Raw genomic sequence first — 21,910 nt, 5'->3', positions numbered from 1 at the left:
GCACTCGAAAAGAAGAGAAGCATTCGGGGAAATGTTACATTCGGGGAATTGTTTCATTCGGGGAATTGTTACATTCGGGGAAATGTTGCATTCGGGGAATTGTTATTCGGGGAAATTGCATTCGGGGAAATTGCATTCGGGGAATTGGTTTTCGGGGAATTGTCGTACAATCGTCATCGACTATTGGCGCCCGAACAGAGCAGCGTTCAAAGATTTGTTCCAGAGCGTCTCTTTGGAGATGCCGAACATGATCAAATCTTATTGTTAAATTATAAATCTTATTGTTAAATTATAAAGATATTATAATAAAGTGTCTTGCTATTCATTTTTTTCTAAAATAGTCGAACAAAGGCTGAATTTATTTGGTGGAGCAGAATTGCGAACAGAAACTCCGTTTGAAAGCATCATGGTAAAAATTTGTGAAATCATACTCCTGCCCTATGAAAGGTCTATACCTTCTTAAGAAGTTACTGTAATCGTGGATATGAATCCTTAAAAAAAAAATAATGCGTATGCCCGGAATAAGGCAATGGTGAATGTGATCCCTTCTTTAAAAATAGTGCATCTACTCGAAATAACGCAATGGATTAATTTGATCTCTACTTTGAAAGTAGGTGTTTTCCCAGAATAATAAAGAAGTGAATGTTATTTCTTCTTTAAAAGTCTGTATCTACCTGGTATATGGAAACGGTAGATGTGATCAATTCATTAAAGTTAGGCGTTAGCTCGAAATAAGCCAAAGTAGAATGGAATTACCTTTTCAGAAGTAGGAATTTGCCTGCAATAAGGTTATGGAAAATGTAGTCTCTTCCTTTGATGTAGACGAGTTTGGCTGGAATAGATATAATATATGAGATCGCATCTAGCAATAAATATCAATTATATAAACCAAAAAAAATGACGTGTTCATTCAAAGAAGGCAATATCTCCTCCAATGTCCTTATACTGCGTAGACGCGATCATGTAAGGAAGGCATTATCTCCTTTCTTCGCTTTACTCCAGGCAAACGTGTACAATTGAAGAAGGGTCCATCTACCCTCTTTGTCTTAGATCGGGCAAACGTGTTCATTTTAAGAAGGCATTATAACTCGTCTTTCCCTTATACCGGGCGAAGCGATTATAAAAAAATATTTTCCCTTTCCTTCGCCTTATACCGGAAGACGCATTAATTTTCTTCCTTTATCTCTATCCTTCTTCCTTATTTTTGCATTCTCTCTTCATACATCTCACTTCGTATTTCGCCCTTTTCTCGCTCCTCACATAACACTTCTTGCATTATATTTTTACTTCTCACTTCTTACTCCATACTTTTCACTTCTTACTATGTACTTCCTTATTATTTCTTACTTTTCACTTCTCACTTCTCATGTCTCACTTCTCACTTCCCACTACTCACTACTCACTGCTCACTACTCACTTCTCACTTCTCACTTCTCACTTCTCACTTCTCACTTATCACTTCTCACTTATCACTTCTCACTTTTCATTTCTCACTACTCATTTCTCACCTTTCACTTCTTACTTCTCATGACGCTCTTCTCACTTCTCACTCGGCCTAATGACGGTTCGGCATAATGGTCTTCAGCCCAATGACCCAGCATCTTATTTTTACAATTTTAATCGAGTTGTCCCGCGACCCTCCATTTTGTTGCAACTCGGAATTATGTCAAAGCCAATTATGCGACTTTATGTTAAACGACGCAGATTCTTTTCAGTTTTAGTTTTATCTGCACTGTGGAAATGATTCGGAGAAATGTTACATTCGGGAAATGTTGCATTCGGGGAATTGTTACATTCGGGAAATGTTACGTTCGGGGAATTGTTATTCAGGGAAATTTCATTCGGGGAAATTGCATTCGGGGATTTGGTTTTCGGGGAATTGTCGTACAATCGTCGGACATAAAATAAATTTAATATTTGTATCGGCCTTAAATGAAATAATTTTTTTTTGCTGCCGAGAAAGCGCCGTTATTGCGCCGTGGATTGATCCTTAGATAAAATGACGCATTCATACACCAACACAATTGAAACATACTTGAATCTCGTGATTCATTCGTTGTTCAAATCTGCGTTTTACCAGTTTTATTTTTTGACAGGTGACTGATATAAAAAAGGAATCTAGATCTAGATCAAAATTGGGAAAATTGGTGTTCCAGATTCATATTCAAACTGACAGCCCCGAACGATTTGAATCGCTGCTGATTTTTAATAGATTTTAATAGAATTTGTATTAGTTGCGGAACTAAGTTTCCGCTGTTTGCCCTTAGATGGCTTTAGTGGCAAGTGCTAGTTGATTGCGACTGATCCAAAACATTCAGAACCAAGCCCAAACATATGGGAAGCGAACCGGAAATGCACGGTCCTCATGCTCATGCTCAAGTTCATGCACCTTCTACCGTTTTGACTCATATTACGAACACTTAATAAGGCACATTTTTCACTTCGGAATATTATAAAACATAATTTGTTTCCATCGGGTAGCGAAAGAATAGAACTTTCATACAAGTGCTTGACAATCATATTTTATTGATTGTTACTATCAATCATTAATTATTTCGAACACCACCTTAAATACACTAAAATGCAAAATTTCAACGTTATCTCATCGTTGGACAATTAAAATGTCCTCGATCCGTACGCCTGTCAAGAAAATTTGAAAAACAATTTATTGCATATTATTCGGCAACTCAGCCGTACGAAAACCATTTTTTTGTTAAATATCTTGGCTGTACGTATGCACAGCACATGTTTCGAAATGGACAAATTGATATGAAATTTGCGAAAAAGAATCCACGTTTCTTGGAGACCACAACAAGACCACTTAAAGGTCACGTTTGCGGAACAGCCATAGAATCCGAGTACCAACCTCCACCGCGGTTTGCTCTTTTTTGCAAATTGAATACATATATGTAATTGAATCTTTCTTCTTCTTATTGGCATTATATCCCCACACTGGGACAGAGCCGCCTCGCAGCTTAGTTTTTATTAAGCACTTCCACAGTTTTTAACTGCGAGGTTTCTAAGCCAAGTTACCATTTTTGCATTTGTATACTATGAGGCTAACACGATGATACTTTTATGCCCAGGGAAGTCGAGACAATTTCCAATCCGAAAATGGCCTAGACCGGCACCGGGAATCGAACCCAGCCACCCTCAGCATGGTCTTGCTTTGTAGCTGCGCGTCTTACCACACGGCTAAGAAGGGCCCCATGTAATTGAATACAGCATCTAAAAGATATTCAATTTGCAAAAAAGAGCTAACCGCGGTGGAGGTTGGTACTCGGATTCTGATGGCTTTTCCGCAAACGTGACCTTTAAGTGGTCTTGTTGTGTAGGGGTTATCACGCCTATCTGGAGAGTAGGAGGTTGAGGGTTCGAGTCCCTCCAAGACACGTGGATTCTTTTTCGCAAATTTCATATCAATTTGTCCATTTCGAAACATGTGCTGTGCATATATACAGCCAAGATATTTAACAAAAAAAGAAAATTTGTTTATTTATGCAATCATAACGAAATATTTATTATTGTGTATTCGGAATATCAGTCTGTTCAGAATTTGAGTCAAAACGGTATACTACCACTTGATACATAGACTACACTATGGTTAAAAAAGAAATATTGCTTATTTAATGAAGCAGAAGTGAGCTGAATGATGTTTTTTTTTAGTATTTCCAGTTTTAGAACCAAAAAAAATGCGAATATTATTCAAGCTTTGCGTCAATGCGTTCTGGTAACATCTATCTACCCAACTAACATTTAATGTCAATGTAAATGTTATTTCAACTCGTCTATACGGCTTTAAGCTGAATATGTGTGCTATACATATGATCAATAACTTCTATTCAATGCTTTTACCAGCAAATCTGGCGAATCTATTCAGCTGTTTTTGGCGTGCCTGCACAACTACTTTACAGCATGTTACACAATTTTTTCTCAATCTTTATTAAACCATTTAGTTACATAATTCGCTTCAATGGCGCTTATTCAGATTTTTTAAATCTGTTAAATAAGTTTTATACAGCCACTGAATTCATTTTGATTAAATATTATTTGAGAGGAGAGTAAATTTCGGAGTTTATTCAATGTTTTTTTTGTGAAAACTCAAATATCAATTTTGTTGCTACCTAGATTCGAACTCCTGATCTCCTGATTCAATGGCCGCTGCTCTGTCATCACCGTCACTTTGACATATGTAAATAACAAAGAAAATTATTGATGTGCTTCTTCGCACACCCTATAGGTTGTTTTACTAACGCAATTTTCAGATTCATGCTGTATAAACGTTAGAAAGAGGCATACATGCTGCTTTCAGCACATAAGCTTAAAAAGTGTGCTTTCAGCATTATTTCAACCATTATTCAAACATCTGTCAGCATGTTCTGTGGGCTAACTTTTATGCATCATCAATCGCTGAAATTGTTTTTAGGCAACATTTTCTCGATCTGTATAGATGTTACTCTGCTGCTAATCGTTTAACAGTAGCCGTCAACAGCAATATCGCTTCTAAATGGCTTGTTTTCTTACACTATCTGCTAGCATTAATGACAGCGCTTTGTCAGTTGCTATAAAAGCAGGTGAATACCTTTGTAGCTGCATTACAGAAATCAATAGCTCATACACAGCTCCGGCAACAAAAATCAAATGTAAACATTGCGGTTTTGACGTTCCATACTGATAAGCTATTAAAAGGAGCAGTATAAGGTTTACTTAAACGTTGTGTAATCTTCAAAGATACAGAAGTTGCCTAAAAGCTTCGTTAGTTCATTTATAGCGCCATTACGCTATATTGTTAGTGCTATAACAACAGCGAAAACATTTTCATCGTGAATGCTACTCACCGTAATATAGGAAGTTGCTAAAAAGCAACTTAATTACATACATGAGCTCTTAACCGATAAGCTTTGTTGCTAATTCAGACAGAGCTGTTATATGACTATATGAAAGCTGCATAAACGATAAAAGATGAAATATATTCGGCACAAACTGACTAGCTGATAGATATTTGGGTAATAGTCGAGTTGAAGTTTAAGGGATTATTTGCGAAGGCTTTTCTTTTATTCAGCATTGGCTGCTTTTATTCAAATATTATACAGCCAAAGGCTAGAAGTTGAAGCTTTTACCACCAAAATTGTTAGTTGGGTAATTCATTCATTCAAGAGCAGGGGCAAACTGCAGGTCAAGCAGCCTTGCATAATGAATAGAATAACGGATGAGGCTTAGAAAATTTGTCGAAACTTAATTCGTTTTTCATGTTAGTCCCTATCGTCGACATAACTCAAATAGCTTTCTGCACATGTCATTCATACAGATAGTGTGTGCAAAAGCGGTTAAGTCATATCAATCACGGCATCAATAATTCATTCTCTAAATGAAATTACCCAATCAAAACAGGCTTGACAAAACATGCCAAAGTCCCACATCCCTGCCGATTCGTACTGCAATTCAACAAATGTGACGATGCTCAATTCGCAGCCAATTATAACGTGTAAACAGAACGATTTATTTCGAACATCAATTTCTAAAGCCAGTCGAAACATACAATTAATTGAAATGAATTTATTCCCTTTGTGGTTGACATCCTATCGAATGCACGCCGTACTGCTGTGCGGTTTGCTACCTTTGCTCGCACGGACGAGGATGCTTGATGGTTTACCTGGAACTTTGTGTGCCCCGCGGGACCAGCTGGCAAGGACCGCAAACGACCGTGAAGCCAAAATGTTTATCAATTTTCGGTTCTAAGCATCGCCATCGACAGAATGTGTGATTGCTTTCCGCAGGACGTAGAACCTATCGACGCCGTAATGTGCGCGCTTTGAAATGGCGCACGTGTGTGTTCGTACGAGCGATGCATGATTCAAATCGGGTTTGACACGTGCGGTTGCAACGGTTCGTCGCGAGCAAACAATCGAAGCCGATTGCGGAATTATTAATTCACGATGGAGACCCAGCCGGTGGGTTTTGGTGGCACTGTGAAGTGGTTTAGCTGTTTTCGTATGGTTTTCGCAGGTTACGCGATGAACGTGCGGTGTCATTAGTGGCGACAAGATTGTCGCTCTGCCGGATCAGAGGTCGCTTGAGGTAATAGAAGCGTTATCGTTTGAGGAGCACTACTACGTAAATCATTTTATAGTAGATGAATCACATATGGACTTACAAAATTGCAGAAGAGAGATGGATCCATATTTGTTGGAGCAACATTGTTCATATAACTGAATGTTTGCTTTTCTACAACGCGAATTTTTGTGTATTCAGTAAATTGAGAAAAATTAAGATATCAGCAAAAATGACGTTTCTCAGTTGAATTTCACAGAATAAGTTTTCCAGGACTCAGTAACGAAACGCAATAACATCGCGTAGATTGTAAATTAGTGATACTCAAATGCTTTTGGAATACCTTCCCATGCTATCAAAAATGAAGCTGGTTCCATCTCGTCAATGTGACATAATGGATTTGAATTGAACATCAGCAAATCAAATGGCTATACATCTTCCTTCATCCAATATAAGTATTGTGAATGCCTCCCATTGTCATTCGGTGAATAATTTTCACCCCCGCCCAGTCCTTTGCCTTAGAGACGATGACAATGGCAGATGGTATTGACGGTGGCCGTAACGCCCTATGTTGAAAACATAATTAGGGATTGAAAAAATATTCACTATGACCACCATAATTTTCTACAGTGTTCGTCACCGAGTTCGCTTGTCCCAGTGAGATCAATGCCAGAAAACGAAACCCAGAAAAAAATTAAACCGCCCTTGAAGGTAATGGACGTTGTTCTTGGAAATGTGCTCGAGCAAATTGAAAAGTAAACATCGTCAGCTGAAATTAGCAAAACAAACCGCTACGTGGCGCTTGGATTAACATCAACCCACACAGCGACTTATTCGATTAGGTCCAACATAAACAACTGGCTGCAAGGGAAAGGGATGACTGCGAGCTTTCGTGGTTGTCTGTTTGATTACACCCGTGGAAGAAGGATAACTTCTAATGAGGATGAATCGTTGCGCTTTCAGTATAACAAAATCCGTTTTCTATTATCTAACCAGGCATTTCTGAAAAAAAAAAACCCAGATTAATCCACCTAGCGTTTGTGGTGCCTTTCTCGCATTTAGTTAAGACACCAACCTTATATGGGGTTGTTATGGTCCGATGTAACATTTTCTTCTTAACTTTTTAACGCAGTGACCGATCGTTATAAAATTCAATAGTGATCAACAAGGCTTTGTCCCCTGTCGAATGAAACTTGTTGCGAGAAAATCGGTTAAGGATTACTATACGAAAAGTTGTCTAATGTTTTTTATAGCTTTTGTGCACACACATACACACACACATACACACACACATACACACATACATACACACGGACAGACAGACATGTGCTCAGCTCGTCGAGCTGAGTCGATTGGTATATAATACTATGGGTCTCAGAAGCTTCTATAAAAATGTGTTTGGGAGGATTCATCACCGTGAGATTCTTATTTGAAATTTTCGTTGGCTTTTTTTCGGTGAGTACATACGCACTAAGCTCAAAGTAGAAGGGAGCAATCGAAAGTAATGAAGAACAGAAATGAAAGATATCGCAAGTGAGCGACAAGTATGAATTTTTTTTTCTTTATAGAAGGTTAAAGTGTGCAAGGGCCATCAGTGAACAATATTGATTGAAATCGCTGTTATTTTGCCTAACGTCCACCCAGGAACGGCTTGGCTGATAGCGTGGGGACTATCATACCAAGACAGGCCTGTCTTGGTATGATAGTCCCCACGCTATCAGCCAAGCCATTCAAACAAACTCTTTAACGATTCAATAAAAAAAAAAAAAAACAAAAGTTCGTTTTCGGAGTGAAATGATAGCCTTTCGGTACAACTTTGTTGTACGAGAAAGGCAAAACAAATGTTTCTTTGATTCAATGTTCACGTTCAAATAAGGTACGGTCATTCAAATTCGTTGATATTTCAAAAGATTTCAGTTGTTATCTGTTTTTTCGCTTTTCTTTGCATTGAAAATCACTCTACGAATGAAATAGGACACACTTCCCCATTACACAATGCAGAAATTTTGCATAAACAAATCCAGCGCTGTTACAGGCAACTAATTCTACTTGACATGAAACCCAATTGAGTTGTCGATGCAGAAGCCATCGACGGAAGCAGGAGTCAGTATAAAGAAAACAACATTCGCCCGGTGCCCGTACCCGCTTACACAAAAGACAGATTCTCCAGAAACCTCTTTCGAATTTTCCGACATTTGGGGTCGTTAAGCTTACATGCGGCATATTTTATTCAAAATGTAAATCTGAAAATAAGCAGGTCTTGTTCGGTGGATGCTTCTGCCTGCCTTCAACTGACTTATATTGTTGCGCGGTGACCCAAAGTGGAGGGGTTCTGGCGGGCTGTCTCTCTCCCTCGCTCTCCGGTGGTGGCTCTACGATAAAATAGCTGCACCCCGGAAACGAACACTGCGGTTGGGGACCATTGCCATTGAAGTCCCCAAAAAGCTTTCCCTCTGCTCCTTGGAGAGTGTTTGGTCCGGGGCAGGGTCGGATTGCATGTTGTTTAATTATCGTCTTGGGAGAATGGACGCCTTGATGTAATTACGTTTTGAAGGGTGTCCAAAATTTAAATTGCATCACTCGCCAAAATTATGTCTCTCAACCGATGTCATCACATTTTTAGTTGCCCTATTTTCACATAGGGAGGCTGGGGATATGGACATCCTAAGAACAATCCCATTGAAATTCCACCACTCGAAATACGTATCTGTCAAGATACAATTAAGTGGTGGAATTTCAATGGGATTGTACAAACTCGTCTTATGACAAGTGAAGACATTCCACTAAAAGCTCAATAATTTTCTTAACATCCTAAGGAATCGAGCCATTTTTACATGGAAAACGTTGTAATATTGGGGACCTAGCCAATTACGATAATCTTAAACAGGAGTACTGCGATAGCTTGAAATCAATTGGGTGAAAACAATCAGATTTTGTGTTTTTCATCAGGATAAAAAAAAATTAAAAGTATATGTAAAATGGACATAGTGTGAGGATAAAACGGACATGTTAAGAAATTGAGCTTAAATCATAGAATTCAGTTGATGAATTGTATGCGAAGGCTAAGCATCTTTAAAATGAGATTGAGATGAATGTTGGACAATAATTGAAATAAGTTACAATGATTTTACTAAAAAGCATGTTACATCAATTAAAATCACCTAAAATCGCTCACTGGTCTGAACAAAACTCGGAGATTCGAATTTCCTTATCAATGCTTGTCGTTTCGATGGTAAATATTACAAACTTTTCAAAATATAAATTCAGTGAAAAAATACAGCACTTCATAAATTATACCACCATATATGTAAATCATATACATAATGGTAATATGACCCACTCACACCAGAACGTGTCCGTTTTATCCCACCTTAATCCAATTTCTTTAAAAAATCTCAAAAAATCAAATTTTGAGATAAATCATCAATTCAACCCGAACACAATCCTTGAATGTCTATTCTAGTTTGAGATCCTCGAGGAATATGCGGATTAGTTTTACCGATTTTGGTTTTAAAAGCTTAAATACTGCGCTTCATAAATTATATCACCATGGCATTTCAGCCACAGTTTACATTAAATCATTAATATACAGAATCAGACCGCATCGTGTTTTCGTGCTGTGCGGTTCTATTTTCTCTCTTTGCTGAAGGAAGTTTTTAATACTACCCGAAGCTATTTTAATTTCAACGGCGCTTCTTAGCGATATTTGTACCCACTGATCCCGCTACGATCTTTGCAAGGACCCGTGTCTTCGTTTTACGTTGGACCCGTTTACGGAAGTAAAATTCCGACAAGCGGTGGTAATCCTGCAGGGACACCGTTCTGGGAAAAAACCGCTTAGAAGGTCACGTCTCCACGCTCAGCCATGAGCATTAATAAAAACAAAAGGAAGGGGGAGTCTCTGAATTCTCCACTTCCTTCAAAGAAACAAGGTTTCAAGACCGTCCTGCCCAAGCGCGGAAAAATAGAAGGAAGCTGGAGACTGCAGATATTCCTTCTAACTCTAATATCGGGAATAATTCTTCTCCTATCGAACTGAGCAATCAGTTCGATTTGATTAATGATTGAGCAAATCGAATCTACCTCTAGCTCAGGTGATTCGATTCATGCGAAAAAGCAAAGCCTTCCGCCAATTGTGGTATCTTTTGCCGAGCTTTCTGGCTTCAGGAATGAAACCTTGAGTAACCTTCATAGGATCAAAGTTTCATTTCAGATTGCCAGGAAGGGTAACTGCCGCGTTTTGCCGGGATTCTTTGACGATCGCAAACGTCTTTTTCAGTATTTAACTGAGTAGCGGCATAAATTCTTCACATACGACGACAAAACTGAGCGATTATTCAAAGTCGTCTTAAAAGGTCTCTCAAGTGATGACAAATCACTGGATGAGATTGAAATTGAAATTTCTCAATTACTTGGATTTTCAGCAGTCCAAGTAATGAAGATGAAAAAGGATTCTCGCTTTGGTTCTTCCCAGAGGGGCGTTTCTCAAGAATTTTATTTAGTTCATTTTAACAAAAGTGAACTAAATAATATGAAAAGTTTGGAAAAAGCCTGTATTATGTCCCTTGTCCGTATTACATGGGAACATTTCCGCAGGCCTGGGGGAAATTTCCAAAAGCCCACTCAGTGCCGTAAGTGCGAAAAGTGGGGTCACGGAACTAAACATTGCCACATGGATGCTAAATGCATGATTTGTGGTGGAACCTCTGACAGGACGCCTGTCCTGTGAGAGAAGATTCCAATAAATTTAAATGTGCCAATTGTGGGGGCAATCATAAATCCAATTTCTGAGAATGCCCTTCACGCAAAAAAGTTTTGACTTCCCGTGCAAAATTGATGACGGGAAATTCAAATAGGATCCCAGATTCGCCGGGTAAACATATTTCAAACGCTCGAAATCCAGCAAATGGGTCGAGCAATTCAAACCCACCATAATCAACGAACAAATTTTGCTCCTACCTCTTACCGGGTAACGAGCAGTTCGTCGAATTCTAATTTTTCAAACACGCCCTCCTATGCAAGCATCGCTGCAGGCAGGCAAAACTTCATTTATAAAAATTTACCGACGATGAATTCATACCCATTCTTCAACGGGAAATAACGTTCGTTTTGACAACTCAGGTAGCATGTCTGCTTCCGACTTTGATTTTCTAAATGATCAATTGCATCACATGATTGATGCAATGTTCAAAGTAAAAACCAAAACTGAAGCTGTTCAGGTTGGTTTCAAATTTACTCCAAAAATTCATATTGGACTTCGTTTTAATGGATCCAAAATTTTTTTTTGAAAATTTTCAATTGGAATGCCCGCTCTTCAAAGGGTAAGGAAGATGAATTATTCAACTTCCTATCAGTTCATAATGTGCATATTGCCATTCTAACTGAAACATATTTTAAACCTGGTCTTTTCATCAAAAGAGATCCAAATTCTTTAATCTACAGAAATGATCGTCTTGACAGCGCATGTGGTAGAGTCGCCATTGTAATTAATAGACGTATCAAACATAAATTGAATCATTTGTTTGAGAAACTGCATAAGTCCATTTTACACTATAATACACTATAATATAAAACAACAAAATACTGTTTTCTGAACAAATTTGCACCGAATCTTTCGACTTCTTCGAAACAGATCAATAGTTTTTGACAAAACTCAACACCCTGGGGCAATTTCAGTGCAAAAAATCTAAGCAGTGCTCCACAATTGCTCTTCAAAGTACGTGGACATATGTAGTTTCTCAAACTAACGAATTTTTTTTCATACATTCCTGAACAAAAAATTTTTTTTATTATTTTTTGCCAGAATACGTATTTTTGGACTAGGATTCAGAATATATGAAAATCTCATTTTGACCAAAAATGTTACATATGCAGTTTCTCAAACAAACAATTCAATTATATTCTTCATTTAAACCAAAGTTTTTGAAACCTTGGTAGTTTCTGTTGAAACAAAGTTTAGCCAATTCTCTTTTATTGCTGCCTACTTGCCAGTGCAATGGGCAGCAAAGGAATTTGTTGAGAGCTGATCTTCAAATTCTAACTCACAACAAATCCAAATTTTTCATAATTGGTGACTTCAATGCCAAACACCGTTCATGGAATAATGCTCAAAGCAATTCCAATGGTAAAATTTTATTTGAAGATTGTTCTGCGGGATATTATACCATTCAATATCCCAATGGACCAAATTGTTTTTCTTCCAGTCAAAATTCTTCTACAATTGATTTAGTTTTAACGGATTCAAGTCAGCTGTGTGGCCAATTGGTAACTCATGCTCACTTTGACTCTGATCACCTTCCTGTTACGTTTGAAATCTCACAAGAAGCCATTTATAATCCAATCCAATCATCAAACGTGTATCGATAGTAATTTTGATGTTGATATTCCTCTCGATGCCAAAAGTGATATTGATAATGCTCTCGTATCTTTGACAAATTTAATTGTCAAAACCAACTTTGAGAATAATGTCTCGAAATTGGATCCCTGTTCGAAACCCTTTTGGAAATTAACGAAAATTCTTTAAAAAAAAACCTCAAAAGCCAATTACAGCGCTTAAAGAGGGTAATAATTTTTTTAAACAAATGGCGAAAAGGCTCAAAAACTTGCTCAGCAGTTCGAGAGTGGCTATAATTTTATTTTAGTTCTCACTAGTCCAATTGAGGATCAGGTTACGCGGAGCTTCGAAGACATTCTCAATCAAGAGAATGGTTTTGACACTTTTTAATTAATTTATTTAACAAATGTTTTCAATTGGCATACTTTCCAGATAAATGGAAAAACGCCAAAGTTGTTCCAATTTTGAAGCCGGACAAAAATCCAGCTGAGGCTTCTAGTTATCGCCCAATCAGTTTGCTTTCTTCAATAAGCAAACTGTTTGAAAAGATTATTTGGGCATGGGCATTCAACCACCCATCAGTTGTTAAGAGCTACGAACTTAATTCGGCTCAACAAATCTGAAGGATATTCGACTGGAGTTGCCCTTCTTGATATAGAGAAAGCATTTGACAGTATTTGGCATGAAGGTTTGATTGTAAAATTGATAAATTTTAATTTTCCTCTGTACATTATTAAACTGATCCAAAACTATTTATCAGATCGCTCACTGCAGATAAACTATCAGAATTCCAAATCTAATAGATTACCTGTATGGGCTGGTGTCTCCCAAGGCAGCATACTGGGCCCATATTGTAAAACATTTTTACTTCTGACTTACCTGATTTACCACCAGGGTGTCAAAAATCTTTGTTTGCAGATGACACGGGCCTCTCAGCCAAAGGGCGAAGCCTTCGTGTCGTTTGTAGTAGACTGCAAAAAAGTTTGGATATTTTCTCCACTTACTTGCGAAAATGGAAAATTTCCCCGAATGCTTCCAAAACTCAGCTTATAAGATAGGAGAAGAAGAAGAGGAATACGAAGAAGAAAGGATAAGAAGAAGAAGAATAAGAAAGAAGAAGAAGAAAGGAGAAGAAGAAGAAGAAGAAGAAGAAGAAGAAGAAAGGAGAAGAAGAAGAAGAAAGAAGAAGAAGAAAGGAGAAGAAGAAGAAGAAGACAAGTTCCAATCTCACGCTTCCACGGTTCTTCCGACTTGTCCTTCTGACATCAGCTAGAGTGAGTGGGTGCGACCAAGGGGACCATCGTCCCTAACCCCTAATCCCAAGGCGTTAAGCGACCCTGCCGAGGGGGGTGAAATAATGGGCTAGGCCTTTAACGGAGCCTGTGGGGTATCTGGGCACCCTCCACAGTAATTGTCCCTTACCGCGTCATGCTGGGCTCTGGCGTGGTGGACCTCTTTTCCCGAGCAATTCGTGGGACCAAAATGGAAAAACAAGTCAATTCTTCAGGCGACAACCCCTTCGCAAGGTTCAGGTCTCCGCCTAGGAGGCCAGAGGCAATAGTCGGCAGCTCAGTGCGCAGCGCCAGCGTGGGTCACCTAACCGGTAGAGGTTATAGACGGAAGTTGAAAGTCGAAGCTGGACGCAAAGCTGGAGAGGAGTCGAGGCTGAGGCCCAAGGGTTCGCGGATTTGGGCAAGGTCGAATCGACCGAGGGCGTGCCGGCGAAGACGCGGGTGCCAAAGTCTACCCAGACTGAGGCCCAAGTATTTGTGGGCACCGCTGCAAAACGCGGAGGGTCAGTACCCCGAATGAGGGTAGTGGGGCGGGGAAGCTGAACCCCGGCCAGGTACATCCAAAACCGACTTCCTTGGGCAAAATGTGCTATTTTAGGGGAACTGTCCCATTTTCCAAACAAAAAAATTCTGCACCAAAAAAAATCACAACAATAAGAAATAAGTCAAGGAGCAGTAATCCTATTAAAATAGAGGAGGTACTGCTGATACATCTACGAACAATTATTTAATGTTTTGATTCCAAACTCCGAGTCTAAGTCAAGTTTAATAATACAGTTTCTCAGAAAATGAAAAACAAAGAATAAGATAGTTTATTTAAATATTCTTCTGGAAATTATTTTTTGCGGATTTTTTTAAAACATTTACATGTAATACAGCGAAATTTTCTAATCTAACATGGATATGATCACTATTGCTGATTGTGCATCTTTAATTGCTAATTGCTTCTGCAAATAATTGAAAGTGATTATTTTAATCAAATTTTCATTTTCATCAGTGTAGTTGATTTTTTTTGCTGGGAAATCAGAACTGTGTCAGAACTGAATATGTAGTATAACCATGTTTTAATGTACGTGTCGTTTAGTACCAAGCACAACTTAACATATGGTCAGTCATATGACATGACTCGTACCCATTCCGGGATCATGTGGATTATGGAACCAATCACCTGGATGAGCAGTCAAAATCTCTCTAATTTTATTCTTCTTCATCCACCACCGCTGGGTGGTGGCAAAAAATGCGCCCACTTCTTTCATGCATATTCGCCACCGGCAGCTCTACCGCTGGTGATTGCATGCTGTCGCTGTGTAGGTAAACAGCGAACGAACGAACGAAACGAAAAATGTGTAAGCAAAAAGCACGTCAGTACGCGCTGCTGTCACAAATTGTGATGACTCGCACACGGCAGGCACTGCTTCTTTTAAACAGAAAGAAAATCTCCCGGTAGACACGAAGGCCCGTGACATATCGCATTCTGATGTCCGTGTTAGGAATGCACGGGATTGGTAACAAATGAAATATTTATTGGCTTTAACAAGAATTGAAGTTTTCAATAGCTTATCGTTAATAATCTTAAGTTTCAATAAAATAGGCAAAATGGTGGAGAGTGTCCGAGTCGATTGATATATAAATCTTAAAAATCCATGGAAAGATAAAGGCGCTATTAACGTTCAAAATCTTCCCTTCCAGCGTAACGCTCTCGATTTCCAAAAATCTAAATGACACCCAGTATAGTAAAGAAAGACGTAAGTCCTACGTCAAAAATGATGATGCCCCACACCGGCCTCAGAAGTTTGAAGGCCCATAAAATCGTTTTAAAACCATTTTTGACGACGATTTCGTGTGGAACATAAAGAACACGAGTAAGCAGCATGGCTCATGGCTCAATTATTAATTTATCAATGAATAACAGAGAGAGAGAGATATCTAATTGTCCATTTTATTGCACAGAAATTTGATTTTTAAAAAGCACCCGAAAAAAAATGATTTTGAAACCATGCGGGGTGAGATGCGCCAGTGGATGGGTTAAAACGCGCATGTGCTTATCGTACTGATTTTCATTTTAATTGCCTACATTAAGGCAATTAACCGAATGTTTCAGCTGTTTCGGTCATACGAAATGAGCATGGGCGTAATGCCCCACACCGGACCTCAGAAGTTTGAAGGCCCATAAAATCGTTTTAAAACCATTTTGGACGACGATTTCGTGTGGAACATAAAGAACACGAGTAAGCAGCATGGCTCATGGCTCAATTATTAATTTATCAATGTATAACAGCGACAGAAAAGACTAAATTCCACCGAGCTAGGAATTGCATCAAACACGCCAAAAATCGTTTTTCGAGTTTTCATGTATAACTAGAGAAAATCATAAAATATATGTATCCAATGGCAATATTTTTCATTGCTTTATCGTATAGACTATTGAAAATAATCAAAATGGGGATATTTAACCTTATTCAGGGGTGGCGCGTTTTAACCCCTATGGGCGTGCTACCCCCACTTCCCCTACCAATATTGGCGAGTCTCATAAGAAATCAATGGATAACACCACTATGGGAACCAAAATTATTAGTTTATCTATTGCAAATTTATTAGTTTATCTATTGGCTAAGGTATTAAAACTTCTCATAATTATCAATTTAAAAAAAATAATTTTCTTTTGTTGATCTACTCGTACCTCCACTATTGGTATCGTTACCCTTAACAAATGTTCGGATTAAAAACCAGTTTTCTAAGCAGTCCCTTTTTTTGGTAGCAGCTAAAACTAAACATTTAAATTTATTATTTCTGTTAACTAAATTTCATATTTTCAATTACTCACAACATTTGGTTCTACTCTCCCCTTTCACACAACAACCATTTCCATATAGCGAATCCTTTTCCTGCACTTCTTCAGCCTTTTTTGCTTACATAAATTCGATCCTGTGTACATTTCTATTATTAGATCTTCGCATCTCAGTTTTCATATTATTTACTTACAGGTAATAACCACGAATAATAATAATTTCTTTTGCAGATCTCAGTCTTCCCGGGCAATTGTAGCACTGGCAACTTTGTTTCGAAGATAGAATCCTCTTTGCATAACAATTTACTTCCTCACTTATAATAACTCTAATACATTCTATACAATTAACCAAAATAGCAGCAATAACTTTTACTTTCTCCATATAATTCATTTGTTTACTTCTTCATTTCAATAGGTGCCATCTACTTCATCTCTCCTTTTCCTCTTTCTAGTATCTTCGTCCTACGTGGTAGTGTTAGTAGGCACTCTAGGCCAATTGCGGTGTTAACAATAAAGTTAAAAAAAATATCAAAGTAAAAGTTAAAAAAAATATCAAAAAAAAATTGAAAGTTTTCATGGAAGGAAAAACTTGAAAAGAAGCGAATTTTGTTTTTTGACGCCAAAATCATTGCTGATTTCAGTTACGTATTACCACAACTGATTTTTACACTAATGTTTGAGATTCTGCGTGTCAATTTTTTCTTTGTTTTTTTTTATTCTGGAAATATTTTTAACAGTTTTGAAAAACATTGGGATCCGAACTTACATTAATTTTTAATTGAAACTACAATTCTATGTTCTGTGTTCTGTGATAAATTCTGGTAAGTTTTCGTGAGAGTTCAAAATTTCTGTAATTACGCATAGTTAGTGAGAATTCGGAAGGCCCCTAAATTGAACAAATCTTGGAATCATTCAACTATCTTTTTTTAATTAGAGTGATTTTTCTAAATTATTTATAAGTTTATCACTCATAAACCAACTAATCTATAAAACAACTATTATTCCTTATTCCACAACTTTGTTCTCTGTTCGCAACAGTAAGACTGGGACAGGTATATCTGTTAAGTTAAGAGGCCAAGTTCTGTTGAACAACGAAAACATATCATCTGGAATTGTAGGTAAACCAGAATGTTATCACTTAATGGCAAAGAAAGTGATTTGCATTGAAATCTGGAAAATATGTACGAAATTGTTTAGAAACATCTATGATTTACACTTGCCATTTTGCAAAGACAAGTTCGATACTTTGCCGATGAGTTGACCATAGAAGACATACAATGCAATAAGGAATGAGGAAATATTTTTGTGATACATGAATATTTACTCTTTTAGAATTCACTTTTGATTTGTTTTCGAGGCTGTGCCAGACCCGCTGCCCCAAGATGGAGACCATTACGCAAATAAAAGGCAATGGAAAAACGAAATGGAATATGAGTCATGTTTGAATTTAAGTCAAAACGGAACATTCTCGATTAACATTTCCATAGCAATGCAAAACGAATTTTTACATATGAGCCTATATTTAATTTTTGTTTGATAAAAGTCCCTAAGACGAGATAGTTCTATCCAATTTAATTGCAACATTTGATGGTTTCTCTACAGATATGTATTTCGGATTAAACTAACTCGTCTTATGACAAGTAAAGACATTCAACAAAAAGCTCTAAATAATTTTCTTAAGCAGAATACGACGAGCACGGTGGTCGTCCGCTTCTGCCTTATGAGCAGGAGGACGTGGATTCAATCCCAGGCTCGTCCGTATTTAAAAAAATGGCATAGACTGAAATCACTATCCAAGATGAATCTCCGATCTACAACTTCGTTCTAGTGGTATTCAGCTACAATAGCTATTATACACTAACACTTTTCCTAACTGACTGTAAGGACTTGGCCGGCGTCCTTATTGATGTACATTTGGGTATCGCTAAATCGTGTACTTTGATTCTAAATCATACAAACTGCTAAATAATAGGGCCATTGCGACCCTTGCTCCATCACCGTCCGCCCCGCAACAAAGAGCTCCCGAATCAGAATTGCGCACTTATGAACCAAATCGTCACGCACCATTTGCAAAACCGAACGACGTCGCCGCAAAATCCTATTGCCGTTGGTGATGCTCGTGATTAGACTCAACTTGTCATAATTACAAATTGTCTTCGGATCCGTGGGATGGTGCTCCTGCTGAACGAAAATAATTACTCATCTTGCAGCAAACCATCAATCGTTGGCTTCCCGCCATCCATCAAGTAAAAGGGCATTCGGATTCGTGAAATCCTTTCTGCATGGATAAGCCAATTGATTGCTGTGTGGAGTTGACGATGGCCAAGGGCAATTTCGGGGGCCTGTCTACTCGTCGGCACATTCGTGGATACTAAATGGACACTAATTTGACGATCGTTGTCACTTTATTAAGCATTTCAGCAAAGCATTTGATATTTTCCAATTAAGTTTATTTTAATCATGAAGGACAGGAATAATCATTCAGTTGAAAAGTTGTAGACAGAATTTGAAATAATTGTTGAAAATTGAGTATTTATAAGGCGTAGAAATGATTGGTTACTCACTTGTCTAATGATCGAAAGCAACAACGGCCAGCATTCAGGTCAACTAATAATAATTTATTCACTTGATTTTGATAACTCTGGTAATAGATTACTTGTTCCCCTTTTGGCGCTTGAGTTCTCTTCAAAAATTCACAATTTTCAATATTTCATAAACCTTTCCCGTCGTAGTTTGTTTGTGGTTAGTTAGTTGTGCCCTGGAGGTCGAACAAACATTCGTGAACTTCCTGGAATTTTCGTCCTGATTTTCTTTTCGCCGTCAGCTGAGGCTTCGGCTACAGCAGCATGAACATCGAGATATAACCACGTTTCTGCCGTTCCTGTTACAGTTGTTCCAGCGAGGAGAGTGAATCGTAAATAGCGGAAACGCCTACATGAATTCTTCTTCATGAACCACATGAACTGAAATCACAATAACTATATACCGAAAACCAAAGCTCATAGTCTGCTGTAGCTGGCATCCAACGATGAACATTCAACATAAAAACTGGCCATAAATATGCATTACGCCACCGCCAGGAACAGCAGCTTTTCCAAGAATTTTCACCAGCGGAGACTCGACTTGAGAACCGAAAACAGCGAGGCTCCCATTTACGGTGGGGCGGGAGGTGGTTGATTGTGTTGTGTGCTTTCTGCTCTGGTGGGCAGGAGCGGCCTAAAGCTTCTAGGATGATTAGGAATAAAAGTTAATAAATTTTAAATAATGATGGCGAGGGTCCGAACAGCTTGATACCAGGCCATGCCGTGTTAGAACACAATAATCCGGGGATATAGAAAATAACGATTATTTCCTATAGAATGGTAGTTAAAATTTGCTCTGTGGTATTGTTTGGTTGCTTTTGATGGACAATCGATTACTTCTCAATGATCCATCAATTCTTCCTAGCCTCAAAGATTTTATGGAATAAATGGCGTTGTATGGCATACTAAATAAGCTGAACATCATCTAATAAAATCTGAGAACCAAACATTCAGAATGAAACACACTTAGAGAAAATGCGGTTGTAGAAAGTTCTTTTTTGATTTGACCTATTTGGTTTCTTTTGATACAAACGATTCGTACTTTACTGAAAATAAAATAATCTTTTGGAGCATAATCGGTGTTGAATTTTGGTTTGCAGCACATTGCAAAGCGAACTGGTACAAATGTTTCCTGCAATAAGGACTCTGAGATATTTTTGGGCTGCCTATCGTTAGAACACCGTTGATGACTTTTTCGTTTGCACCCACTGTTCGTTGTTTGAACGCAAGCGACCCTCGCACTCTAGTAGCGTTCACAAATCACTGGGCCTCATTCATCGTAAAACAAGTCCCATATTTGCTTAATTTCCTATTCATATGGAAGAAATATGCAATCATGGGCAGTACAGGTGGACCAAACCCTACAGAAATATTAGTTCAACGAACATTCACTCTTTCGAGAGCGAAACTCTCAGCAGGGTTGCCGAAGATGCGATGGCGACCAAATGTGACGTCTATGGTAGAAAATCGAAATGGACGACTTGTGAAGTTTGATGTTTCTTAGAATCCATACGTTAAACCTAATTTCGGATGTGGTGCGCTGTATGCGCATCACCAAATTAAACGTTAGGTTTAGCGAATGGATTGTGAGAAAATTCAATTTCGCTAGTTGCCTATCTGTTTTCTACTAATTATAATAGATAGAGAAATGACGGCTTTGGCAGGTTTTGTTCTATTATTTTGGGTGGGGGTGGGTTGTTGACCAAATTTATGAAATTTGGCACAATATTCTTGATATGCAAAGAATGTTTAGGCCAAATTGAGCATTTGGTTGTAGATTGAATCTATTTTCTCTTCTCATATCATTCATTCCTAACACTTCCACAGTCATTATTGTTCGGCAAACGCCATTTTTGGCCAAAATTCTAACGGTCAAACGATGTTTTCGATTATATACTTGTTCGGCTCAATTTTTAGCCAAATGACATTTTCGCCAAAAACCTTTGCTCTTAAAGTCTATTTAAGCCCAAATATCTATTATGATAAGTATCAATTTCGTCAAAAGACAATTTAGATGGCCTTTTTTCAAACGACCATTTCGGTCAATGGGATTTCGCTGACGACTTTTGATGAAATGGCTTCGCTGGCAAAATGACCAAATAACTTCGGACAGATGGGTTTCGGCCTAAGGTTTGCTTGATCAAATGGCATATTCGGCCAACCAACTCCGAGCTAGTGCCAATGAGTTTCGTAGAGATCGCTGATGGCTTCTTCGGTGGACCGGGTGACTAGTTAGTTCTACCACGTGATTCTTCTGACAAACTAGACTCGGCCTCGCATGGTGACGACGGCTTGACATTGCGATTGTTACCACCGCACTGAAGGATGGCTCGTCCTGGTTTCGATTAATGCAATGGATATACGTAATACATATTAGGTTGTTACTTAGTTGGGTTCATTCAGTCAATAAAGCCAAAATCAGAATCTTGGGAAAAATTTACTTTTCAAATTAACTTTTTAACTTTTTTCAACCAAGGACGCCGCCGCCTGGACTGAACCAATACATTTTTTAATTGCGCCACCGACCCGAGCGATTAGGTTTGTACTTGTAAAGAAGTTCGTCTAGAAGAAAATTTTCTATTGCAATTAATTTTTGAAAAATCGACTGTTTTGGGACTTAGAAAAATGTCTTATGGCAAAACAATTTTCATCGAATTTAACCGGACGTTACGCAAAAATTTCCTAATCCCTGAAATATGCCCCTATGCTTGGGAGGGCTTCGGTTTTAAATTTGATGAAAAATTGTTTTCTGAAAATTTACCAAAGTTCAAAACAGTCGTCAAATCCAAAATGTTGTAGAAGAAAAATTCTTTTCAATTTTTTTTAATGGCATCGAGATCTCGACGTTGATGCATTTTGATCA

The 21,910-nt window shown here is 38.2% G+C and overlaps 1 pseudogene; it reads right to left on the bottom strand.

The window, feature by feature from the left end:
- LOC134210491 (uncharacterized) overlaps positions 1 to 21,910 on the bottom strand; it is a 98,208-nt pseudogene that overhangs the window by 29,076 nt on the left and 47,222 nt on the right.

Source organism: Armigeres subalbatus, chromosome 2 (genome assembly GCF_024139115.2).
Source record: "Armigeres subalbatus isolate Guangzhou_Male chromosome 2, GZ_Asu_2, whole genome shotgun sequence".
Taxonomy (NCBI): domain Eukaryota; kingdom Metazoa; phylum Arthropoda; class Insecta; order Diptera; family Culicidae; genus Armigeres; species Armigeres subalbatus.
Note: the sequence above shows the minus strand (reverse complement) of the source record. Positions and strands in the feature narration are given on the sequence as shown.